Here is a 26,652-nt window from a genome sequence, read left to right on the forward strand (position 1 = left end):
GCGGTAAAGGCCGGTAATAAGATCAGCGGGGAAGGGGGGTGCATGGGCTCTGGCCGGCAAGAGGGGGACTTGCCCACCTTATCGGGGAGCCAGGAGGCGGACCCGATTTTCGGGAGCCTCCCGGCCATTCTGGGAGGGTGTGACATGCATGGCATCCTCATGATCATATTTTGCTAACCTATCAGATGCCATAAGAAATAAATACAGGGGCAGATGCACTAAACCTTGAAAAATGATAAAGTGGGCAGAGAAAAAGAACCAGCCAGACTGATCCTAACTGTCATTTTTCAAACACAGCCGTTAGGAACTGATTGGGTGCGTACCTCCCAGCTGTCCGGGTTTTCATGGGAATGCCCTGTTTTTGGTTCTCGCCCGGGGCTGGCAGTGTCCCTCGGCTGGTGACAGTTGGGAGCACACAGCTTCTATTCCCAAAGGCAGAGGGACTGGGGGCATGGCCAGCAGCACGAAGAGCTGCCGGCCATGGCCCCACAGTCCCGCTAGTCCCGCTAGTGCTCACAGGCCACGCCCGCAAGTTTCGGGCACGTGCTCGTCCCGCCGTGCTTTCTTTTAAAGTTGGGAGGTATGTGGCTGCTACTTTATCTCGCTCCACTTTCTCTCTCTAAAAGACTTAGTACATAAGCTCCATACCTCCAAACCTGTTTTTGAGTGTTTGTGAAATGGGACCTGCTGTCAGCCCAGAAAGAGGCAGAGCTATGGGAGGAGTGGGTGTGGCACTCTATTTAGTGATTGCCGGCCCCCTGAACTGTCGCGGGACAGTGGGCCTAATTCACACTTTATTTGCAGATGGATGGACAAAGCCATGTGCAATGCAGGTGGGGCAGATGCAACAGGTGTAGAGAGTTAAATTTGGGTGGGGTGCACCTGACATCTAAATTGTGGTGTAAAAATAAACGGCCAGTATTTACCCTGCATGGAAACAACATAACCCACCCAAATCTAACTTTCTCTGCACTTGTTACATCTGCCACACCTGCAGTGCAGCATGGTTTTGCATACAAAAAATGTGATTAGCGGTACTGTCCTGCTTCAATCATTACAGTTAGGAGGTATGTTTATCCCTCTCCACTTTGTAACTCTCCAAGGCTTGGTACATCACCCCCCCCCCCCCCCCCCCCCCCCCCCGCCTGTTTGTGTGCAAATCCTGCATTGGGCCCCTTGTCTCTCTCCACCTGTAAACCACAACATAAGCCAGCTGCGACTTGTAGTTCCACCACGGCTAGATATGCCACAGTTAGCTTATTACATACTGGATTTTGGCAGCATTCCCTGCAATAAGAGCAAAGGCCGAACGCATCCTGGTGATATATGGAGTATAATGACATGCAGGTGCTGGCTACCAGTGACAAGCAGGGGGAGGTTGGCGGCACCTGTCCGCATCCCGCCTGTCTCCAGCAAATGACCTTGGCGAGTGGCAGTGCCCACTTCAGCCCGAGGAAGGAGCTAAGCACTTGACATTAATATAAAACCCATTTATCTAGCAGAGTGTTTCCTATATTCCTGCCCAGTGTTTACTTACATAGAGCACAGAAGCCTTTCCCTCCGCTACAATCCAGCGGTATCATTAGAAGCCATTGTCTGGGTAATTATCCCCAAGCCTGTTCATTCGTACAAACAATTGCTAGCTGATGGGGTGGCGAGGGTGAAAACAGCCTGATGAAGCGGAAAAATGTTTGGGCTTTTTAAATAGAGATGAGGTCACCCCCCCCCCACCATACATTCGTATGTACCTGGAGAAGGGGGGGGGGGGAGAAGGAGGGGAGTCTGGGGATGGGGGGGATGTGGAAAACTACATAGCTGGGCAATGATATGGCAGAATCCTCGCTGCTGTTGCCAGCTACACACAAGACACCAGCCTTCCCTGCTGGACAAAATCCATTCTCATTACTCATTATCCGGGCTGCTGATTCTGCAAGAAAAGGTGTTTCTGATTATTAATATCTTTTACTTTGCCCTCAGATTGCATCACACAGCACTTTGTAGCCGAGTTTGCTTTCATCCCTGTAATAATCTGCTTGCAGAGCAAAGACGAGGGTATAATGCCGGCCCACTGGCTTCCTCGTCTCCGTGGAAGGAGAATTAGCACGCTTTGTCCGAGGCTGGCAGAAATAAGCCGGCAGAATGGAATGCACGCGTAGCGGCGGACTGCGCTGAATATAGAAGAAAATTGAAGTAGAAGAAAATAGATGAGAAACCGGTTTACGTTATAGCACCTGTGCCGGATAAATGGTAAAAGGCAAATTAAACGGATTAAAGGGGCAGCTGGCCGGAGCTTTGTGTCCTCCCCATCATTCCTGTAAGTAATATGAAGCCACTCCATAGACGTTAGAAGGACACATTCAGGTCATTTTAAAGCTGATCTGCATTTGCAATGGATTCAAGTTTGTAAAGTTTGTTCAATTGCTAGGCCTGGTTTCTGGGAAGCCAGCATAGAGTAGGCTGAGGGTAGGCTGAGAGTAGGCTGTGGGTAGGCCGAGTAGGCTGAGGGTAGGCATAGAGTAGGCTGGGGGAAAGCTGAGAGTAAGCCTAGAGTAGGCTGAGGGTAGGCCAAAAGTAGGTCAAGAGTAGGCTGAGGGAAGGCCAAGAGTAGGCGTAGAGTAGGCTGAGGGTAGACCAAGAGTAGACATAGAGTAGGCTGAGGGTAGGCATAGAGTAGGCATAGAGTAGGCTGAGGGTAGGCCAAGAGTAGGCGTAGAGTAGGCTGAGGGTAGACCAAGAGTAGACATAGAGTAGGCTGAGGGTAGGCATAGAGTAGACATAGAGTAGGCTGAGGGTAGGCTGAGAGTAGGCTGTGGGTAGGCCGAGTAGGCTGAGGGTAGGCATAGAGTAGGCTGGGGGAAAGCTGAGAGTAAGCATAGAGTAGGCTGAGGGTAGGCCAAAAGTAGGTCAAGAGTAGGCTGAGGGAAGGCCAAGAGTAGGCATAGAGTAGGCTGAGGGTAGACCAAGAGTAGGCGTAGAGTAGGCTGAGGGTAGACCAAGAGTAGACATAGAGTAGGCTGAGGGTAGGCATAGAGTAGGCTGAGGATAGGCATAGAGTAGGCTGAGGGTAGGCATAGAGTAGGCTGAGGGTAGGCCAAGAGTAGGCGTAGAGTAGGCTGAGGGTAGACCAAGAGTAGACATAGAGTAGGCTGAGGGTAGGCATAGAGTAGGCTGAGGATAGGCATAGAGTAGGCTGAGGGTAGGCATAGAGTAGGCTGAGGGTAGACCAAGAGTAGACATAGAGTAGGCTGAGGATAGGCATAGAGTAGACATAGAGTAGGCTGAGGGTAGGCATAGAGTGGACATAAAGTAGGCTGAGGGTAGACCAAGAGTAGACATAGAGTAGGCTGAGGATAGGCATAGAGTAGACATAGAGTAGGCTGAGGGTAGACCAAGAGTAGACATAGGGTAGGCATAGAGTAGACATAGAGTAGGCTGAGGTTAGGCATAGAGTAGACATAGAATAGGCTGAGGGTAGACCAAGAGTAGGCATAGAGTAGGCTGAGGGTAGGCATAGAGTAGACATAGAGTAGGCTGAGGGTAGGCATAGAGTAGACATAGAGTAGGCTGAGGGTAGGCATAGAGTAGACATAGAGTAGGCTGAGGGTAGGCATAGAGTAGACATAGAGTAGTCTGAGGGTAGACCAAGAGTAGACATAGAGTAGGCTGAGGGTAGGCATATAGTAGACATAGAGTAGGCTGAGGGTAGACCAAAAGTAGGCTGAGGGTAGGCATAGAGTAGACCAAGAGAAGAGTAAGACAAGAGTAGTCATAAAGTTGGCCGTGAGTAGTCATAGAGTAGGCTGAGGGTAGTAGTCATAGAGTTGGCCGTGAGTAGGCATAGAGTAGGCTGAGGGTAGGCAGAGAATAGTCATAGAGTTGGCCATGAATAGTCATAGAGTAGGCTGAGGATAGTAGTCATAGAGTTGGCCGTGAGTAGTCTTAGAGTAGGCTGAGGGTAGGCAGAGAGTAGTCATAGAGTTGGCCGTGAGTAGTCATAGAGTAGGCTGAGGGTAGTCATAGAGTTGGCCGTGAGTAGTCATAGAGTAGGCTGAGGGTAGTAGTCATAGAGTTGGCCGTGAGTAGTCATAGAGTAGGCTGAGGGTAGGCAGAGAGTAGTCATAGATTTGCCCATGATTAGGCATAGAAAAGGCACAGAGTAGGCCGTGAGTAATCATAGAGTAGACCGAGAGTAGGACGAGAGCCCATGGCAGCACAGCTGCAGGTACTGTTACCATTTTTTCAAAACAATTTTTTTCTTTCTTCCAACAGCTTCTTAGAAGCCAGTAGCAGAAGAATCCTGGCCCTTCTGCTGGAGAGGCAGATCTCTGAAGATGGACAATCATTTATTCATGGTAGGAGTGGATTACACGTCTGTGTAGAAGGATTTATAGACAACTCCTCCACGTGAGTCTGTCACTCCCTCATTCTGTCTGCACTGCTTCTTACCTGCAGGTTCACAGGAGATGCGCAGAAGGTCAACAGATGGCCACCTTGAAACAGGAACCAAAGGTGACTAATCAACGTTCCAAATCGGGAGGCGGACCCGTTTTTGCCTACCGAGAGGGTAGGCAAGTATGTGTAAGTACAGATCTTCATAAATGGATCTTGATACTGTCAGAATAATATCATATTACATATACATACTGTATTTGTGAGAGACCTTAAATGGTTTTGCTGAATATAATTACGTCTTTGTGATCTAACAGAGGAAATATATAAAAAGGTAAAATATTTTGGCGTATTTTCTGAGCACGTTCTGATTCACACCCAGGGGTGATATCCTGCACATATTAGCATAAATTCTGTCCCTTTAAGGGATTTCCCAGGAGGACATATTCAATAGTGTCAATCAAAAATGAAAAGCTGTCCATATTATTGAATAATATTTCCATGATATGTCTGTATTGCACTTGATATCATTTTTATAATTCATTTATTATATGTTATTAATTTATTTTATTTATTAGATGCAATAATCTGTGACTAATTAAATCTAAAATTGAATAAATTGTGTTCTTGTTGCTGACACGAAACCATAATCCTTCTATGAATAAAAATGGTGCCTGATCTCTTTTAAATCTTAAGTATATTAAATTAACATTTTGCATCATAGGACAGGCTTGGTTATTGTTAACTTAACCACCAAACAGTCTGTTAACTAACAGAGTGTCAGGGGCATTGGCGGAACTTGTGGGTGGTGGTAAATCCAGGTGCAAAAATGTAATCCCCACCCCTTCATCCCAACGCAGATTCACAATATGCAACATGGCAGTCGTTGACATGGAGAGGCAGAAGGTGACAGATAGAGGCAGGGGGAGGCAGAGGAGGTAACCGTACAGGGAGAGGCGTAGGGTGACAGAGGGAATCAGAGTGTGATAGAGAGAGGCAGGGGGAGGCATAGGGTGACAGAGAGAGGCAGAGGGTTACAGAGAGAGGCATGGGGAGGCAGAGGGTGACAGAGAGAGTCAGAGGGTAACAGAGAGAGGCAGGGGGAGGCATAGGGTGACAGAGAGATGCAGAGGGTAACAGAGCGAGGCATGGGGAGGCAGAGGGTGACAGAGAGAGTCAGAGGGTAATAGAGAGAGGCAGGGGAGGCAAAGGGTGACAGGGAGAGGCAAAGGGGGTACAGGGAGTGGCAGAGGGTGACAGAGAGGCAGAATGTGACAGAGTGAGGCAGGGGGAGGCAGAGGGTGACAGGGAAAAACAGTGGGTGAGAGGGGCAGCAGTCCTCAAGGTATTGTGCATGGATGTCACACAAAAAATAATGAGGGTAAAAAACAACAGGAAGATGTCAAATAAAATAAAAACTAATAATTGTACAATTTGGAACTGGGAAATGTGCACAGGACAAGGGTTAAACTGAGAATGTGAAGAAGTATAAAGTATTTATCAGAACCTCTGATTACAGTATTCAGCAGGTCACATGTCCAATACTAGCACAGCCGCGTGCATTTTGCTGCGGCAGCTGAAAACACAGCGCACATCTGAAGGGAAATATACCAAACAGCAGGCGAAAAAGGGGGAATAATAATGTGCATTTAAATACACAACCTCAGGTCATCAGACCCCTCGCTGCTCACTTCCTCCAACTCTAAACAGCTTATGCATTACATTAGCATTTTCCTCTAAAGATAAAGCCAAAGAGAAAATAACCAGTTGCAAAAAGTCGCACATTACGGGGTAAAATATGTAAGAGATTTGGATCAGACGGTCGTGTTTTCAGAAGATGCGGATTCAGAGAAAAACAAAATGTTTGACTTGGTTTTGAATATGGATCAAAGCCTCTTGGGTAATAGGTGAGAGGGCAGACAGATAGAGGAAGCAGGGGGCGGGACCAGTGGGTGTGCCATGAAGGGGGCGAGGCTAACCATCTGAGCCTTGTGTGGGGGCATGGCTTTTGCGATTACATAATTGTGGACACACCGTGGGGCCACAATCACGTGATTCGTGTCATCAGGTCCCCGTGGAACCCCTGCTGAGGGGGGATTGTGGGAAGCTGGGGGATTGCAGAGGACTTGCCTGCATTCCTAGGGGGCCGGGAGGCAGACCCGTTTTTTGGAAGCCTCCCGGCCATTGCGGAAAGTTAGGCAAGTATGGTGTAGGTACCAGGGCCGATGCTGAGGTGTCCGGCGCACTCCTGCAAACTCTATATTTGCGCCCTTCATCACATATTTAATAAAGGGACAGCACACATAATTAAAGGGTGTGTAGAGAGGGGGACAGTTGCTGGGCAGAGAGGTATAGGGTGAAAAGATGATGGGCAGGAAAAGGGGGGACAGAAGATGGGCAGAGAGAAGAGGGACATATGATGGGCAGGGAGATGGGGGCAGGGCCGGCGCCACCACTAGGCAGCTCTAGGCATTTGCCTAGGGCGCCGGCACCTGGAGGGCGGCAGTTCGCCCCTCACCCCCTGCACTGTGGTACCTGCGTAAAAAAAACTTCTGTCCCCGGCGTCCCTGCTGAGTGCTGGTGTAGGGGTGTCCGTGCCGCCGGGGGAGCCTGCGGCGCTGTTATCGTGTATACGCTTGTCGCGCCCGGCGGGGTCCCTACAGAGCATAGAAAATAACGCCGCGCGCATAGCGCTAGTTATTTTCTATGCACTGTAGGGACCCCGCCGGGCGCGACAAGCGTATACACGATAACAGCGCCGCAGGCTCCCCCGGCGGCACGGACACCCCTACACCAGCACTCAGCAGGGACGCCGGGGACAGAAGTTTTTTTTACGCAGGTACCAACCAAGACCCCCCCCCCCCCCCGCCCGGCACCGGGGCGCCCCCACCCCGACTCGCCTGGGGCGCTCCGGTGCCTTGCACCGGCCCTGGATGGGGGAGAGATGCTGGGCAGAGAGGGATGGGGGGACAGATGATGGCCAGGGAGAGGGGGACAGATGCTGGGGAAACATAAGAGGGACAGATGATGGGCAGGGAGATGGGGGAGAGCTGCTGGGCAGAGAGGGATGGGGGACAGATGATGGCCAGGGAGAGGGGGACAAATAATGGGCAGGGAGGGGGAGAGACGCTGGGCAGAGAGAGGGGGACAGATGGTGGGCAGGGAAAGGTGGACAGATGGTGGTAAAGGGGGGGAGAGATGATGGGCAGAGAGAATGGGGAGAGATGCTGGGCAGAGAGGGAGAGATGGTGAGCAGGGAGAGGCTGGACAAATGGTGGGCAGAGGGAGGGGAGACGGATGGTGGGCAGGGACAGAAAAGAAGATACTGGGCAGGGAGGGACAGATGATTGGCAGGTAGAGGGGCAGATACTGGGCAGGGCGAGGCGATAGATGGTGGGCAGAAGTTGGGACAGGACAGAGGCTGGGAAGGGAGAGGGGGACAGATGGTGGGCAGTAGGGTAGAGACTAGGGGGGTTATTCTGGTTCACTCCTTCTGGTAAATTCCTTCTTAGATGGACAAAACCATGTGCACTGCAGGTGGGGTAGATTTAACATGTGCAGAGAGAGTTAGATTTGGGTGGGGTTTTACTTCAAAGTGAGATCTATATTGCAGAGTAAAAATAAAGCAGTCAGTATTTACCCTGCACAGAAACAAAATAACTCACCCAAATCTAACTCTCTCTGCACATTTACATGTTACATCTGCCCCACCTGCAGTGCACATGGTTTTGTCCATCTAAGAAGGAATTTGCCAGAAGGAGGGAACCAGAATCACCCCCTAGATTCCCTTCAGTTTTGATTACAGGATGTGACGTTCGGTGAGGGCGGAAGTTGTTAGATGCCCTCACAACGTTTTGCATTTAATCTCTATTTCACGTAGGTGTAGGTTATTTTGTTTTATTTTAGATGCATTGTACCCTTGCAGGCTCGCCACAGATTTCATTTCGCCTTCCAGGTATACGTTGTTAATACCGATATAAATATAACCCGAAGGACCATAAGTGAAATGCGCAGTTTACATACTCTTTCCGTAACTTGCGTACCCTTTAACCCTAGCTACGTGCGAACAAAGCGTAGCGCAACGTAGCAGACCTTTTCCGTATATTGTACACGCTGGACCAATACCAGTAATTGAGCATCCCTTCGCAGTACTTCGTACCTAAACTGCGAATACCTTTAAAGGACAATGTCCATAGTAAACCTTTATCGCTGGATGCGAATGAGAGTCGAGACAAGGATATAACTCAAAGTGAGGAGATTGAATCTCCTAATAAAGTATTAGTCCCTAGCGGACAACAGGGGGTTACAGAAAGAAGAAATACAGTATAACACGTGACACAGTTTGCTTAACAATACAAAATACAAGTCACACACTACTAAGGGAAAGAAAACAGGTACAGAATACAATCAGTCAATGAACAATAAAAGAAAGCAAAAGGAATGCAACTGTTTACCGTCTCATCAAATATGCGCAGCGCAGTCCGGTCCGAGCTCGCTATGTTCAAATAGAACTTTAGCCCGGTCAATGGTGGAGGGATAGATGCAGTGCCGAAGTGACCGAGCCAGCTCAGGGATAGCTATATTTATAGGGTCCAATAAGGGGGGGTCAAAGGCCGTTTCAATTGGTCAAGGGTTTAAATGTCAAGTCCTCAGGGATTGGAGCAAAGTATTATACTTGGTTTGGATTGGTGCAGGGGGAGTGTACTTCGGTGTCCTTTGTGTGATGGCATCGTCGTTGGGGTCGTAAAAAGCAACAAGAACCGGTTATAACTTGATTCCTTTGTCTCACACAGTTCTAACAGAAATAGTACATGGAATATGGATTTTGTCCGTAATTATCGGACCTTATGAGTTGCGAAGTTTTCGCTACGACCGGAGTGCTGCGCATGAGAAACGGAACATAACGATACTAAACATTATACAGACATAATTGTGTAATGCTGATTAACCTATGTGTGGTGCACTAAACCTTTAATTAACTATATTTTATTTTGTGTAAGTATGGTATTATGAATTTATGTGTATTAGTATGGCTGCGCTTATGGTCCACTTCGCTACACAGACTCGGTTATAATACTTTATTTGCGCAACTCTGCGAACCAAAATGGCGGCCATACTATCCTAAAATGGCGTGTGTGCAACTCGACTTTAACAACGTGAACCCAGTGCATGATGGGAAAATTGACAAAACTGAAGGGGATCTAGACACTACCCCCCAGTGAGGGGAGTGCAGGGACTTCCCCTGCTGCTGCTTTCTATCTGCAGCAGAACCTGATGTAACTCCTCTCACCCCTCTGCTGCCAGCGCTGCTGCCTGTCATACACTGGCAGCGGTAGCCGGCAGCTGCACAGAGTGGCAGAGTTGCAGAGCAGGGAGAGCGCCTACATAGCCAGGTAGTGCCAGCCCTGGTAGGTATAAAGGGTTCTATTTACTAAAACTTGTATGGAGATAAAACACATGGAGATAAAGTACCAGACAATCAGCTCATAACTGCAATGTTACAGGCTGTGTTTAAAAAAAATGAGAGTAAGGATCTGGTTGGCTGGCAGTGCGCTGCAGCCCACCAAGTTTTTAACCATTTGTTTTGCCAATCAGCTTTAGTGGTGCATACATAAATCAGCCAATCACAACCTGTTCACTAGCGCCATCATCAGTGCATAGGCGCCTGCGTCTGACCACCAGAACGACTTCACGCAAAGGGGGTGATTCAGCCTGGCAGCGTAAATTTGCTGCTTACCAAGTGTTTAAACCCCTCTGCTGGGCAATCGACCACCGCCCCCCCCCCCTTCGCTGAGCGAATGGGCACATCTGCAAGCGAATGGATGTACTCGCTGACACATCCATTCTGATGTGGACGTACGGGGTAAAAAAAATCTTTCAATGATCTCTGGCCATCTAAGGATTTTTTGCCGGCTCGCAGATAAAAGTTAGTCTGATCTGACTTTTATTTGGGCCGAGGCGTGCGAACAGGGGCACATGGCGGTCCTGCACGTGCGTATTTCCCTGGAGCAAATACACTGGGGACCGATCCGAGCTGCGTCACCCCCAAAATACGCTGCACCAACCGGTCTCAATATTTTTTCCAATCCTGCAAGCAAGGGGTTAAGGTTTGCTACCATGCGCTGGTTCATTTGGGACCGCAAGCCCTATTGTAATATTTCTATTGCTTGTTAACACAATCCTGCGCTGAGGGATCAATTTGCAGATCCGCGTAGCCAGGAAGTGCCCGTTTCCTCGGCCAACGAGCTACGCACGGATCTCTCACAAAAAAAAAAGGGAAAAAAAGCCAGAACAGATGCTTACAGGAAAATCGAGGCGAAGTGTGTGCCACAGCAATGCAGAGAGATGACTGGCTGCCAGCACAAGGGCGCAGAGCGAGAAAACAGATGTTCACAGCCATTTGACGGGGGTTGTTTTTTTTTTAGAAACAACTATTTACTAAGTAAATGTTTGCAAATTCACAAGTGCTCTCCTCACATCCTCACATCACATCACATTAGAAGAAATGCCAACAGCACGGATTTCTTCAAAGGTTGTTTTCTTCCATCAACAGAAGAGGGATGTGAGCGCTATCTGTTGGTCCTGCTATGGGCCGCGCCAGGCTGCGCACTTCAAAGCGGAACGCATTAAACATCTTATCATTCTGATAATGTATCACACTCATTTCCGGCAGGTGAATACTGCTCGTGTATAGATAGGCCCATATAGATGGCGGTATTGGGGATCAAGTAGAATGATATGACGGAAATATGACAGTTCTGCCGGAATGTGCACCATCTCCACGGAATAAATCAGGGCAGCAATATGTCCTATAAAAGGAATCCTGGCGCCCAGAGAAAGTGCACCCTATAACGCCTCCCATTGAATTGAAGTTGGTTAAATGCCATTTAAATGCTCCTTAGATATTCCCATAGTCCCCTGAAATCCCCGCTCCCTCCCAACATGCCATCAGACCTACCTACCCTACTTACACACCACTGAGATTCCCCGCACATGCCATCAGACCTAGCGACATTGCCCTTACATGCCCCTGAGATCCACCCTCACCCCAGTATGCCATCAGACCTACCCACATGCTACTTACATTGCACTGAGATCCCCCACACATGCCATCAGACTTAGCGACATTGCCCTTACACGCCCCTGAGATCCCCCACACATGCCATCAGACATAGCGACATTGCCCTTACATGCCCGAGATCCACCCTCACGTCAACATGCCATCAGACCTACCCACATGCTACTTACACGCCACTGAGATTCCCCACACATGCCATCAGACCTAGCGACATTGCCCTTACATGCCCCTGAGATCCACCCTCACCCCAGTATGCCATCAGACCTACCCACATGCTACTTACATTGCACTGAGATCCCCCACACATGCCATCAGACATAGCAACATTGCCCTTACATGCCCCTGAGATCCCCCACACATGCCATCAGACATAGCGACATTGCCCTTACATGCCCCTGAGATCCACCCTCACCCCAACATGCCATCAGACCTACCCACATGCTATTTACATGCAGACATTACACTGAGATCCCCCACACATGCCATCAGACATAGCGACATTGCCCTTACATGCCCCTGAGATCCACCCTTACCCCAACATGCCATCAGACCTACCCACATGCTATTTACATGCAGACATTACACTGAGATCCCCCACACATGCCACCAGACCTAGCCACATTGCTCTTACACACCTCTGAGATTTCCCCACATGATCTGCCAGAACCATAGAATTTAATGGCACATAAGAACCATATGGCATATCCAGCTTGACCTTTAGGGATAGGGAATTACGGTTAGGGGTTAGAATATTAGGGTTAGGTTAGGGCAGACTTTCCCAACCACGGTCCTCAAGGCACACCAACAGTGCAGGTTTTGTAGATATCCAGGCTTGAGCACAGGTGTCTTAATTAGTACCTGAGTGATTCTGATTAAACCATCTGTGCTGAAGCCTGGATATCACTAAAACCTGCACTGTTAGTGTGCCTTGAGGACCGTGGTTGGGAAAGCCTGGGTTAGGGGTTTGGGATAGTATAGGAGAATAGAGTACATTACAGTATGTCATATAGGGTATTAGGGTGAATTTAGTGGTTTGCATTAGGAGTTAGTTTATGCTCGCTCCTTAGGTATAATGGCCCTTATTCTGGTTCACTTGCAAAGGCAAATTCCTTCTCAAATGGACAAAACCAAGCTGCACTGCAAGTGGGGCAGATGTAACATGTGCAGAGAGAGCTAGATTTGGGTGAGTTATTTTGTTTCTGCACAGAGTAAATACTGGCTGCTTTATTTTTACACTGCAATATAGATCTCACCAGGTGCGTGAGGGAAAGTCATGTGACATCAGCTCCGCCCCCAATCAGCCTGTTTCTATTACAGCTGCTGAGTAAGTTCTGGGCTATGCACACACTGCACACACTGGGGAATCATTACATGGTGAGTGGCTGTTATCTGGGAGTGTCAGTGATAATGCAGGCGTGGCCAGGTGTATGAGGGGAAGTCATGTGACGTCAGCTCTGCCCCCGATCAGCCTGTTTCTGTTGCAGCCACTGAGTAAGTCCTGGGCTACGCACAGACTGCACACACTGGGGAGTCATTACATGGTGAGCGGCTGTTATCTGGGAGTGTCAGGTAATACGCAGGCGTGGTCAGGTGTGTGAGGGGAAGTCATGTGACATCAGCTCCGCCCCCGATCAGCCTGTTTCTGTTGCAGCCCCTGAGTAAGTCCTGGGCTATGCACAGACTGCACACACTGGAGAATCATTACATGGTGAGCGGCTGTTATCTGGGAGTGTCAGGGAATACGCAGGTGTGTGAGGGGAAGTCATGTGACATCAGCTCCGCCCTGATCAGCCTGATTCTATCACAGCCGCTGAGTAAGTCCTGGACTACGCACACACTGCACACACTGGGGAATCATTACATGGTGAGAGGCTGTTATCTGGGAGTGTCAGGTAATATGCAGGCGTGGCCAGGTGTGTGAGAGGGTCATGTGATGTCAGCTACGCCCCCGATCAGCCTGATTCTATCACAGCCGCTGAGTAAGTCCTGGGCTACACACACACTGCACACACTGAGGAATCATTACATGGTGAGCGGCTGTTATCTGGGAGTGTCAGGGAATACGCAGGCATGGCCAGGTGTATGAGGTGAAGTCATGTGATATCAGCTCCACCCCCGATCAGCCTGATTCTATCACAGCCGCTGAGTAAGTCCTGGGCTACGCACACACTGGGGAATCATTACATGGTGAGCGGCTGTTATCTGGGAGTGTCAGGTAATACACAGGCGTGGCCAGGTGTATGAGGGGAAGTCATGTGACGTCAGCTCCGCCCCTGATCAGCCTGATTCTATCACAGCCGCTGAGTAAGTCCTGGGATACGCACACACTGCACCCACTGGGGAATCATTACATGGTGAGCGGCTGTTATCTGGGAGTGTCAGGTAATACACAGGCGTGGCCAGGTGTGTGAGGGGAAGTCATGTGATGTCGGCTCCGCCCCTGATCAGCCTGATTCTATCACAGCCGCTGAGTAAGTCCTGGGATACGCACACACTGCACCCACTGGGGAATCATTACATGGTGAGCGGCTGTTATCTGGAAGTGTCAGGTAATACACAGGCGTGGCCAGGTGTGTGAGGGGAAGTCATGTGACATTAGCCCCACCCCAATCAGCCTGATTCTATCACAGCTGCTGAGTAAGTCCTGGGCTACGCACAGACTGCACACACTGGGGAATTATTACATGGTGAGTGGCTTGGGAATGGATTTGCTGCTATTCGCAGCCTTGCCCTGGGCGTGATTTCACTCTGGCAGTGCGCCGTATAACCACTCACAGGGCTCTGCAAATTAGCAGCCATGTCTTCAGTTCTGAATAAGGTCCTTGACCGTCAGGAATGTTTAATCGACATTCAAATCATGTTGACATAGTGTCCACAGTACAAATATCAATGTTACAATTGTGTCAACGATGAATGTCAACAAAATCTACCTCAGCTCACTTCCAGCGCTAGGAGTTATCACAGTATTATACAGTGACCTCGGCACCGGTATCAAAGGTCATTGGCTTAGCTCTCCGATCAGAGCGCCACAAAGGGCTCACGACATGAAAGCAGGCGCTGACGCAGCCATCACTAATTAGCCATAAGACGCCGCGTCTTACAGGCCGCAGCGATGCATACATTTCCAAATAAATGAAATCCCTTCTTTTGAGATGCTTTAACTTCTAAGGGTTCCTAACTCAATATCATCGCCTTTATTAACAGAATGTGATTTTAGGGAATAAAGCTATCAGCAATGCAACGTGAGAACGTCTCCCTAATTATTTCCAGCAAACTGGGGGGAGAGAAAAAGCCTTCATTTAAATATTCTCCGCATGGTTTTGTGATGTGCGGACATCACACGGAATAATTACCTTCCAGACGGCGAAAAAAAAAATCCATTTTTATTTCATCCTGCCTTTATTCCCCTGTAGTTTATTTTTTAATGAAAACAGAGAAGGTTTCTGGAATTCAAACGGGGAGCGGGGCTGACAATCGAACGTTTAATCTCCGCTTGGTAACAGTGACACCTCCAAAGATTGTTCTTTATCCAGTCTGAGTGAGAACAAAATTGGCTAAGGTTGTTAAGAATCACAGGCTCGGCCCCGGCCAGCGAGTAAAATTAGCTGTCCGTCTCTACCCGAGGAAGAGCCGCATGGCCCCATTCTTGTGAAGGATTCTGAGATAACCCGCTGACGAGATACATCTCCGTTTCCTTTTAAATAAAATATCAGAGATTGTCGGCTGGTGGATGAGCTGTCGCTACTGCCGGCTCTCTGAGAACTGACTGTATCGACTGTTCCTATCACCGAGACAAGCAGAAAACTACAAGACCCGGTAACACTGTCCTCTATCAGCGACATCACACAAACAGAAATTAAGTGTATATTCTACTTATTTTTTATTTAAACAATCACTCAAAGTTGCAGCACCTTGTACAGACAGAGTCAAGGAGGAAAAGGCTGTATCGGCGACTGGCGAAGATCCGTCTAAGGATTATGACATTGTACGATGTGCTTTCAAATCTGCATTCAGATGATTTAATAGTCTGTTTATAAGGCCAGGGCTACGATGGCCTATTCATTTCTGTGTGGCTGGGTCGTTCTGGGAGCTAAGGATGGCCATCAACCATCGATGATTCAAAATGTACAATAGTTTTGCCATCAAGGGGAAGAACCAGATGGTTTCCCTCCATCGATGTCACGCATAAACGAATATTTTTTCTTTTTACCCCAAGGGGCTGTGACACAGAGCTTAGCTCCGCACCCTGACACCCGTGAAGCCCTGCCCCCATATTATGATTGGCCCACAGGCCAATCCGTCAAAGAAAATGGATGACCATACATTGTATGCCACTATCAATGGCCAGTTGCACTTTCGCATCGATGGCAACCATCGATGTCAATGGCAATGATGGCCATCCCTACTGGGAGCACCTAAGGCTAAATTCTGCCATTAAAACGTTACATTTACCAAGGAAATTGAGGGTTATAGGATGACAGTCAGTGGCAACAGTCCCGGTAGTGGTATTGAGGTACTGGGTGGCTTGGGGGTACTGTGGGGACAACTGTCCTGGGTCACCAAGGTGCTGTCATCGCTGTTGGCCTGAGAAGCAGCACTGTCTGAGAGATGTCTCTCCCAAAATGGCTGCCGCTTCAGTGGAGATAGTTAAGGATTTCAAAGAAAGAGGTGGCCATTTTGGGGAGGGACTTTTTCAATATTATGAAGAGGGAGCAAACTACAGACCCATGGTGGTGGCCAGGAACCCTGACAATGAGCAGAATCATTGGCAATGAGCGGGTGCTATGAAGGGCACCAGGAAGTTTTTTTGGCAGGGGGGATGCAAAATTTGTAGTTACTCTTGAGAGTGTCTAGGTTGATGCTCGATAGCTCAACACCATGTGATCGAAATAGACTACATGACAACAAATGCAAATGCAAAAGTTTACAGGAGTTTATTAAAAAATTATTTTTTGGGACTTTCTTATACTTACCATCCATATGGACTATGACTGGGTAAAATGGAGCGAGGCACCTGGCCTGAAGGACTGTGAATGAAGTGAGACATTCGAGGGGATGTAGTACACTATTTGGGGGTTCACATTCTGAATTCTACAAATTGACATGAAAAAAAAAGTGAAAAACACATGTCCACCTTTTCATCTTTCGTCCATTCCCATGTCGGCCTTTTTCTTGCTTCCCATGTCGACCTTGTTCATATTGAACTTTTTGGGTCAACCTAATGACTCACCCATATGATCCACGAGGTAAAGTTGGGAATGAGAGCGGGATTACACTGGAGGGACAGTTGGTGGCGCTATAGTTTATGATGTCACAGTACAGTCTGTCTTTGTTGTCATAGTGGACTCTCAGCTTATTTTTGATCATCCTTCATATTATAAAGTTGAATGTCCTGGTGTCACCTGTTGGGATTTGTGACAGAATCATAAAGATATTTCCTGCTAAATAGTAATACAGATACTGTTTTATTTTGCCTCCTTTACTTCTGTCTATGAAAAAAATGGCCGATCACCAGGGCCGCCATTAATAATGTTGCCATCTTGAATAGAACTCACTTTAGAGCAACGGTGAAAATCGTTCACAACCCGTATTCTTAAAACCCTTTTACTTCTATTTGGCGACGTTTTCACTTCACATTCCTTTGTTCAGTTGTTAATATCCCGATTGAGGGTATGCGCAAGTGGAGGAAGGAGATAGCGGATTTACGTGCTCTTGTTTTTCTTGGTTCCTGCTCCTGTGTGACGCGCGGGGGATTTGATTTTGGAGAAAGGGTGACACGGGAGTGTCACTTCTCTCTGTTTAATGCGCCTTAATTGTATTTGCCAACAGAACTGGGTGACATTTCCGAGCTGAGTAAACACAGATAAAGGAGCTTAGTATTGATTATGTTTGTTTAAAACAAAGATTGCGAAGTGCAGATATACAGGGAACAGTGGAACATCGCTGTGTTCTTCCTTGTACGCAACATCAAAGTGCACGGAGATGGAAGATAATGAGATCTGCAGATATCACTGAGGCGTCAGGGTGTGGTATGGCAACTATACAGTGTATAGGAAGACAGCCACTGGTTCGACAAGGGACAAAAAGTCAATCAGTAAATGGTAGACAGTGGTCAACAGGCACAAATGGTCGACAGGGTAAAAAAAATGCTGGAAACAAGTTTTCATGCCCAATACGCCCCTCTTGTGTGCCATCGATGGTTAATGGTTTTATCATGGTGGTATGATGTTTTTATCAGTAAATTATCAGTGGTTGAGCTAATAATGGTTCATGAGTGCACATCGGTGCAACCCCCAATGTATACCTCTGGTAGTAACTTATCAATGGTAAAACCCTCAACAAGCCAAGAATCAGTGTTGGATGCAGTCCGAAATTCATATACAGGAGCAGCACCAACTGCCACTGAGTCTCGGCCAGTGATGTTGGGCCGCGTTTGGGGTGACAGTTGGTGTGGTTCCCTTTTTTGAATTGTTGAGTGTACTGCAGTTTCACCTCTGGAACCGCCGCTGCCACCAAGCATCGATAGTGACTAACCATGATCGTTGGCCAACCCATACCCAATGTCCGCTGCTGTGCATCCCAAATACCCAACTGACAGTCAGATTGTGACAATGAGGAAAGATTACGATGACAAGATAAAACTCTCAAATTGGGAGCGATTGAATATACTGATTCAGCCTGATTCAGCTTTGTTAGGAAAGCACACAAATGGGCAAAACCGTGCTGCGCTACAGGTGGGGCAGAGGGAACATGTGCAGAAAGAGTTAGATTTGGGTGGGATAGGGATAGAGCAAGAAGTAACTGCAGATCACGTATTCACCTTCAATATGGATTGTTTGCACTGTACAGGTTACCTTGTACAGTGCAAACAATCCATATTGAAGGTGAATACTGGGGCAATGGGCAATTGTGGGCAGCACTGGGAGGTTTCCATGCAGATGCACAGAACATGGGTGTGCCATGAGTCGGTTGGCTTATTCCTCTAATTAACACAGGCAGTTACAGTACCAGCGTGAGGGAGACCTGTTGGCTTATTCCTGTAATTAACACCAATGTAGATATGATTTTACACAATCCTGAAAGTTGTTGGGATTGCAGAGGTTGAGCACATATATTTCTATAATATAAATGTCTTGAAAAAAAAAAAAATATTCTTTCTATCCATATTATTACATGTCAATTGTTTTGTGTTCTATATATATATATATATATATATATATATATATATATATATATATATATAATTGCTTTGTTTTTAGCATTTTTATTGTGTATCAGAATAAATGATGTGTTCATTTAATCTAAGCGTACCATTCCAGAGTCCCGCAGCTTTGCCCCAAAGTCACAAATCACTCGTAAAATGGCCGCCGCAGCCGTTTCCAAGTGATTTTAGCATGCGCACTGGAAATGTCCCTGGGAACAAGGTGTGGGTTCCATATTGCCGGAGACCTGCACATGCACAGTTGGAGAGGAGGGGTACGATAGTGGAGGCTGCGCACAGTTCTTCTCCTCTCATAAATACGCACATGCATCTCCCCCTTTGTATGGATAATATCTAAACCCTGCAAATGACATCTGGGGGATGTAGATTAACGTTCCCCTTAAATTTCCTAATTTCACCCTAAACTTAATTTGTGTCATATCTTACGAGACCAAGTTCCACCTCGTAGATCAGCAGACTGAATATATTTCCCCAGTAATATATTCCAGGGCTCAGCGACTGCATACTGATAACAGGCTTCTCTCTGAGGATGGATATGACGGTATAAGGTGATCCAGCAAGGTCAGGTGGTGAGACGCTCATTCGCGGCTTTGCAGACTGACCGAATAATTACTGTTTTAGAACATTAAAGAACAGAAGTTGATATAATACAACTTTTATCATTTAAAAGGGACAGAAGCAACTTTGATAACTTACATATAATATATAGTAGAAGGCTACTGTGAAAACGTAGCTGTGTAGTGGAAGCACCCGCTGACTCCTTGTGCATATGGTTTATTTTGGTAGGATGACCACAGACCATCTTACGGTTCATGTCCATATGAGTCATTTACAAAGGTTGTCACAGGGACTTCCCAAACAGCCCCATTACTTTCTAACAGATAACTTCCGTCTAGCGCATGGCCAGCTTTTCTGCTGTCAGTCATTCCGATAAATGCCCCAGTCAGCTTTGTATAGCTTAAACTCCTCCCCCTCCCAGACTGACAGTCAAATGACGCTCCCACCCTGCCTTTTTAAGAGAGTTCCTTTCAGCTGCTCTGTTTGATAAGTCACATGCCTTCAGCTGCACCAGTCTGCAGGGGAGAAATGCACTGAACTTTATCAAGCAGGTAATGGACACATTTTCTCTCCCCCAAATGCATTATTTCCCTGGGCTTCACAGCTAAACACTCCTGGTTATTGGTAGCACAGTGCTCCTATTGCCACACTATCGCTAAACAAACAAACAAAGTAAAGTGGTCTGAAGGTTACTAAGGCCTTTATCGACCATTTATATTCAGTGCCTCATGCCTCCCAAATGTCGGGTTTCCTAATAACTTGGTAGGCTGAATGCTGGCTTGGGACACAAGTGTCTGTTACAGGGACCAATCGCACCTTTATTATGCGGTTGTATATCTGAACAGATTGATGACTGCTGGTCATCTTTACCTTCTTCTGATCCAGGTCAGGTGATGCCTAATGTGACGAGAGGAGTTTTATGAAGACGTGTACAGTGGATGTGACCGGCGGACATTAAGTCGGACGCCTTCAGTCAACTTGACAGCAACAGAGAAAATTAAAATGATGTCAACGTATCCACAATCTACCATTCAGGATCCAAGCACACGAAACGCGAGCGGATCAATAGTAACTCAATTCATTTCAAAGGCTCCGGCGCACAGCAATAAACATGACCTACATAGATATCCGTCTTCTTTATTATCTGCGGCTTTTCCATTATTTAATAAATAAAAGGGATCTCTTTTTATCTCCACCTTGAAGAGAGGAATGCAGGGAACAAAATAAAAACTCCTGTTATTAGCCGGCGCTTGAAATCAGATTGCCAGCTCATGTGGAGAGGCAGCCATTGGGCATCCGTTCCGCGCACTCTGCCCGCAGTGGGATGTGAATAGGAATCCTATCACCTTAATTGACTGGACTCACTTAACTACATGCAACAGATCAATTTAGACAGTGTCAGGCCAGGTGCGTCGGGAGAATATACTTCCCAGCTACAAGGGAAAGATAAGATTCTTATCAGGCTACGAGCAGAAAATCCACTCGCTCGTGCTGTGTTTGGCCAGGAAACAGCAGCCGGGAGATTTAGACAACAAATAGACAGATCAGGGCTGTGGTATGGGGATGACTTGTTCTACAGAGAGGGGCGGAAGGGCAGGGCATGCCCGATCTAACAGCATTATAGGCCCCGGGCAAAGCAACGCACCGGGGCCCATACCCACTAGAGATGGGTCGTTCGCGAACGAAGCGGGTCTTTTAAACGGATCCCATAAAAGGGTGAGTGAGCCGCCGATCCCAAACTGGTGATCTGTCGTTCTTTTACTTTCAGTTTCGTTTTTCATTACAATGCATTTGCTAGAACTCAGCACTGCCACCTGTGGCAGCTGAGATGTACTGACTCCGGAGACTGAGTACAGTGCTGCGACTGCAAGTAAAAGAAAGAATCACAAGGCTGCTGCTGCTAGGGATGGCCATCGGTGCAGACGCCATCGATGGTTGCCATCGATGGTGATTCTGCACCCAGCCATCGATCAGCGTTTTACTCGGTCATGTATGTTCTTATTTGTTCAGCTCAATGTTTAAAAAAAAAAAAGTTTTGAAAAAAAGGCAGTAAATGATCGTAAAACAAAGTATTCTTCTTTATTATCAAATTAGCCCTTTTTTTCAAAGTGAGCCGAGGACCCGTCTAAAAGATCTGGATCTTTTCACGGACTAATCTACTGGATCCCAGCTCTCGTTAGTGACCCGTTTTGCCCATCTCTAATTACCCTCCCAATCACAGGACTAATGTTAAAAAAGTTATTACTGATCACTCCTAATGTCTTGTGCAATCTGATTGGTGGATAGCTGCACCCATAGAAAATTCTTACTTCTTTTCCGAGACAAGACAAGCACATGCTCAGTACAAAAATCACTGCATCAAGCAGTATTTGAGCATCTCATGTCATACTCTTGCATATATGCATACATATATGCACTACGCAGGGCTGTACGCCAGGGACGGCTGTACACCAGGAACGGCTGTACACCAGGGACGGCTGTACACCAGGAATGGCTGTACACCAGGAAGGGCTTGTAGCAGCATTGCATAAAGTCACAGAGGCCATAGCAGCAAAAAACATGCACACGGACTGCGGAAAGTCGGACGCATGCCCAGAATAAGGCCGGCCCTATGAAAAAAGGAAAGGACACAGTATAGATAAGAGGGATGAGAAGTCTTTGAGAGCCAGAAATAACACTGCGAGCTTAAAAAGAAAATTCACCACCATTACACAACAGATTTTCAGTGATGTCACTGCTTCCTAGTGCCCGGATAGGCTGCTTTGTTAGTGATGTCACTGGTTCCTACTGCCTGGATAGGCTGTATTGTCAGTGATGTCACTAGTTTCTACTTCTTGAAAAAGTTGTATTGTCAGTGATGTCACTGGTTTCTAGTGCTTGTATAGGCTGCTTTATTAGTGATGTCACTGGTTTGTACTGCCTGGGTAGGCTGCATTGTCAGTGATGTCACTAGTTCCTAGTGACTGGATAGGCTACATTCTTAGTGATTTCCTAGTAAGCAGATAGGCTGCATTCTCAGTGACATCACAAGATTCTAGTGAGTGGAGAGGCTGCATTATCAGTGATGTCACTGCATTCTCCTGAATATTGGTTAAGCCCACGTTGTCTTCATGTGTGTGCATTTTGTATTGTTCCCTAACTCATGTTGCAAATGAACAGATATGTTTGTTTGCTTATTATACTATGCGAAGACGCGGCTGACTGGCTCTAGAGCACCATAGCGACTGCACACAGTAGCAATTAGCAAAAAAAAGAAGAATGTTGCACACTTAATGATCGTAGTATTATGATCTCTTCAAATTGCTTTGACTTGCAGACTCCTAAAACTCTCACTGTTAGAAAACGGTCCCAGGGTCCCAATTAAATCACCAACTCCGTAGTCATTCAAATTATATGGTTTTTTTTCTTGCTGCAAAAAAAGAGCTCATTATGAAAAGGGTAAATTAATATTATTAATCTTTTTATCACAAGTTAACAGCAACCTCTGTAGAGTTTGTGGAGCACAGAACTGATCGGTCGTCAGACGGAAGAGCTCAATCGAAGGAAACAGCTCAGAGGCAAAGTTAACACTTGGAAAATGAAAGCCGGAACCTTTTATATGTGAACACAGACCTGTCTGACAGGTGTGACTGCTGCACATGTAAGATGGAACTGACACGCGTGGAGTCTTCAAGTTATTGTTGGAAATGATCCGTGTGCAGGTGTTGCTAATTTATTTTATTTATTTATTAACAGTTACTTATATAGCGCACACATATTCCGCAGCGCTGTACAGAGAATATTTGAACAGTCACATCAGTCCCTGCCCCAGTGGAGCTTACAATCTATATCCCCTACCACATATACACGCACAGACATTCTAGGGTTAATTTTGTTAGAAGCCAAATAACCTGCCAGTGTATTTTGGGAATGTGGGAGGAAACCGGAGTACCCGGAGGAAACCCATGCAAGTACAGGGAGAATATACAAACTCCGCACAGTTAGGGCCATGGTGGGGATAGAACCCATGACCTCAGTGCTGTGAGGCAGTAATGCTAACCATTACACCATCCGTACTGCCCCGTATATATAACACATGGTGGGGATAGAACCCATGACCTCAGCGCTGTGAGGCAGTAATGCTATAACCATTACACCATCCGTACTGCCCCGTATATATAACACATGGTGGGGATAGAACCCATGACCTCAGTGCTGTGAGGCAGTAATGTAACCATTACACCGTCCGTACTGCCCCATATATAGAACACATGGTGGGAATAGAACCCATGACCTCAGCGCTTTGAGGCAGTAATGATAACCAGTACACCATCCGTACTGCCCCGTATATATAACACATGGTGGGGATAGAACCCATGACCTCAGCGCTGTGAGGCATTAATGCTAACCATTACACCATCCGTACTGCCTCGTATATATAACACATGGTGGGGATAGAACCCATGACCTCAGTGCTGTGAGGCAGTAATGCTAACCATTACATCGTCCGTACTGCCCCGTATATAGAACACATGGTGGGAATAGAACCCATGACCTCAGTGCTGTGAGGCAGTAATGATAACCAGTACACCGTCCATACTGCCCGTATATATAACACATGGTGGGGATAGAACCCATGACCTCAGCGCTGTGAGGCAGTAATATAACCATTACACCATCCGTACTGCCCCGTATATATAACACATGGTGGGAATAGAACCCATGACCTCAGTGCTGTGAGGCAGTAATGCTAAGCAATACACCGTCCATACTGCCCCGTATATATAACACATGGTGGGGATAGAACCCATGACCTCAGTGCTGTGAGGCAGCAATGTAACCATTACACCATCCGTACTGCCCCGTATATATAACACATGGTGGGAATAGAACCCATGACCTCAGTGCCGTGAGGCAGTAATGCTAACCATTACACCATCCATACTGCCCCGTATATATAACACATGGTGGGAATAGAACCCATGACCTCAGTGCTGTGAGGCAGTAATGCTAACCACTACACCGTCCATACTGCCTCGTATATATAACACATGGTGGGGATAGAACCCATGACCTCAGTGCTGTGACGCAGTAATGCTAACCGTTACACCATCCGTACTGCCCCGTATATATAACACATGGTGGGAATAGAACCCATGACCTCAGTGCTGTGAGACAGTAATGCTAACCACTACACCGTCCGTACTGCCTCGTATATATAACACATGGTGGGGATAGAACCCATGACCTCAGTGCTGTTAGGCAGTAATGTAACCATTACACCGTCCGTACTGCCTCGTATATATAACACATGGTGGGGATAGAACCCATGACCTCAGTGCTGTTAGGCAGTAATGCTAACCAGCACTCCGTCCGTACTGCCCCGGCTAATACAGCGTTACATAGGCGCACATCAGTGTATTACTTAACTTATGAACAGTTACTTAACCAGTGGTGCTGGTTTATTGATAGATAGGAGGTGCAACCGTACTCACTGTTACATGCACACTGGTGATGGAGCAGAGCTTGAATGGAGCAAAAATGATCCTGACAGAAGCATTTCCCAGTTGGGATCACTGGATTGCTGTGGGCCCGTTTTTGATCTTGCGCATGGTACAGTAGTACCAGGTGTACCGCCCTATGGTAGCCCTGGGTGTACGGAAGCTGCGGGCCCTACGAGCAGCTGGGGCTCATAGCAGCTGCATCCCATGCACCTACGGTATCCCATGCACCACACTGGTGCAGGGGATATAACTATTATGGGGCATTACATTTATCCTTGCTGCTGCAGATCCTTTATTGTGCCCCCTCCCCTAGATCGCAATATAAACCCCTCCCCCTCTAATAGATATCACTGTAGCCCAGCATGTTACTTATGGAGGACAGAGGGTAGGAGCCGCTTAGTGTGCAGACTCCGGAAGCTAGCAGAGGCCCTATGAAGGACATGCAGTCTTTAAAGTGCAAAGTGGCATCGTCTCATACCTATTATTTTATACAATGTACCTGATAAATGCTAGCTAGAAGCTGATTGGTTGGCGACTTCTCCACTGGTCCACGTGTCCACTCCTTTTGATAAATCTCCCCATGCAAAGTGGTAACTTTGTTACCACTGCAGACTCCGCCAGTTCCTCCTGTATTATACCCAGGTGGTTTTCCTCCGGTCACATACGTCACATATGCACTCGATGCCACACAAAGCAACAATTACATTGTGGATTTACACCTTTGTAAGGCCGTAAAAGAAGCTTTATATATTTACTGGAACTTAACAGGATTAAAATTGTATTTGTTCTAGAAATAAGGAATTAGGCAATAATTCTCCTCGCTCATCAATAGCACTTTCATTCTACGGACTTCCCACCTAAACGCAATAACTGAGGTCTGTTATGTGGAAGTATAACCCGCTCAGGATGCAGTTAATGGGAAGAATTGAGGTTATTACAGACTGTCCCAGCCTCATTGCCTGGGGCAGCGCGGATCCCATATGTTATCAGTCAACCCCGGACCTCTATTAAATATCAGAACAATTAGTTCCCCCTCTCACAGAACATTGATTGCGGACATAATTGTTGGTAAATTACAGCGTCCGAGGGGAGGTGTGTGTATCACTGGGAACATAATATCATCTCAGAAATCAATGTGACAAAGCAGGCGCTGTGCGTTCCGGCCATGGGGAATACAGCGAGATGCACTATCTTGCCCCAATGACTGCTTAGTGAGGGCATTTAACTGATGGATTTTATTTCCGTTTGTTCTAGTAATCTATAGAGAAACACAGGAATTCTCTACGGGTCTCGCTAGAAGATAAAATCATTGGCGCAAGAAAAACAGGCGGTTCACGTTTCCACGGGTCACGAGGCGCTGACGGATTATACGCCTGACTGAGCCGGGTTCTGTGCTCCATTTATACTGTGACACCAAGAAAGCTTCACTGTGTTTTGAACGGGGAACTCATGATTCCCTACACAAAGATGTATCTGCCAATTCTGAATCAGGCACAAAGTGGCACCTCTGCTTGGGGCTGATAGGGCGAATCTGGATGATTGTTGGTAGCTTATTTGTGTCGTGGATGTGCAGGTGAAATCGGTGCCGATTCAGAGTGAGCGTGGGCAGAGATATGTCCGATTTCAGATGGATTTTTGCCTCCGGCATAGGTCTGGTGGAAATATTGTGCGATAGCAATGGCGAATACTTACACAAGCGTAAGGATGGCGACAGTGAGGTCACAGTGATTTGTGCTTATGTATGAACACAGAAACTGAATGCAATTGCAGGGGGGTAATGAGCATGTAAAACACCTTGGCAATAAGCATGTAAACAACGCCCCCTGGGCAATGAGCAAATGAGCATGTAAACACCCCCCCCATGGCAACGAGCATGTGATTCCGCATGGAAACAAGCATGTAATCCCTCGAGGCAACAAGCA

General features: G+C 47.1%; 1 long non-coding RNA gene across 2 annotated transcripts; it reads left to right on the top strand.

Annotated features, from left to right (window-relative positions):
* The first annotated feature begins 1,858 nt into the window (after nucleotides 1-1,858).
* LOC146026927 (uncharacterized) lies at nucleotides 1,859-20,159 on the top strand. 2 transcript variants are annotated; one of them, XR_014454577.1, is made up of 4 exons: nucleotides 1,859-2,314; nucleotides 4,270-4,352; nucleotides 4,453-4,578; nucleotides 20,133-20,159. It is a non-coding gene; the product is annotated as an uncharacterized LOC146026927 (long non-coding RNA). The 2 variants fall into 2 exon arrangements; XR_014454576.1 differs by lacking the exon at nucleotides 20,133-20,159 and having other exon boundaries at nucleotides 4,453-4,951.
* Nucleotides 20,160-26,652: the final 6,493 nt, after the last annotated feature.

This window comes from Crinia signifera, chromosome 8 (genome assembly GCF_055691185.1).
Source record: "Crinia signifera chromosome 8, ASM5569118v1, whole genome shotgun sequence".
Lineage (NCBI taxonomy): Eukaryota > Metazoa > Chordata > Amphibia > Anura > Myobatrachidae > Crinia > Crinia signifera.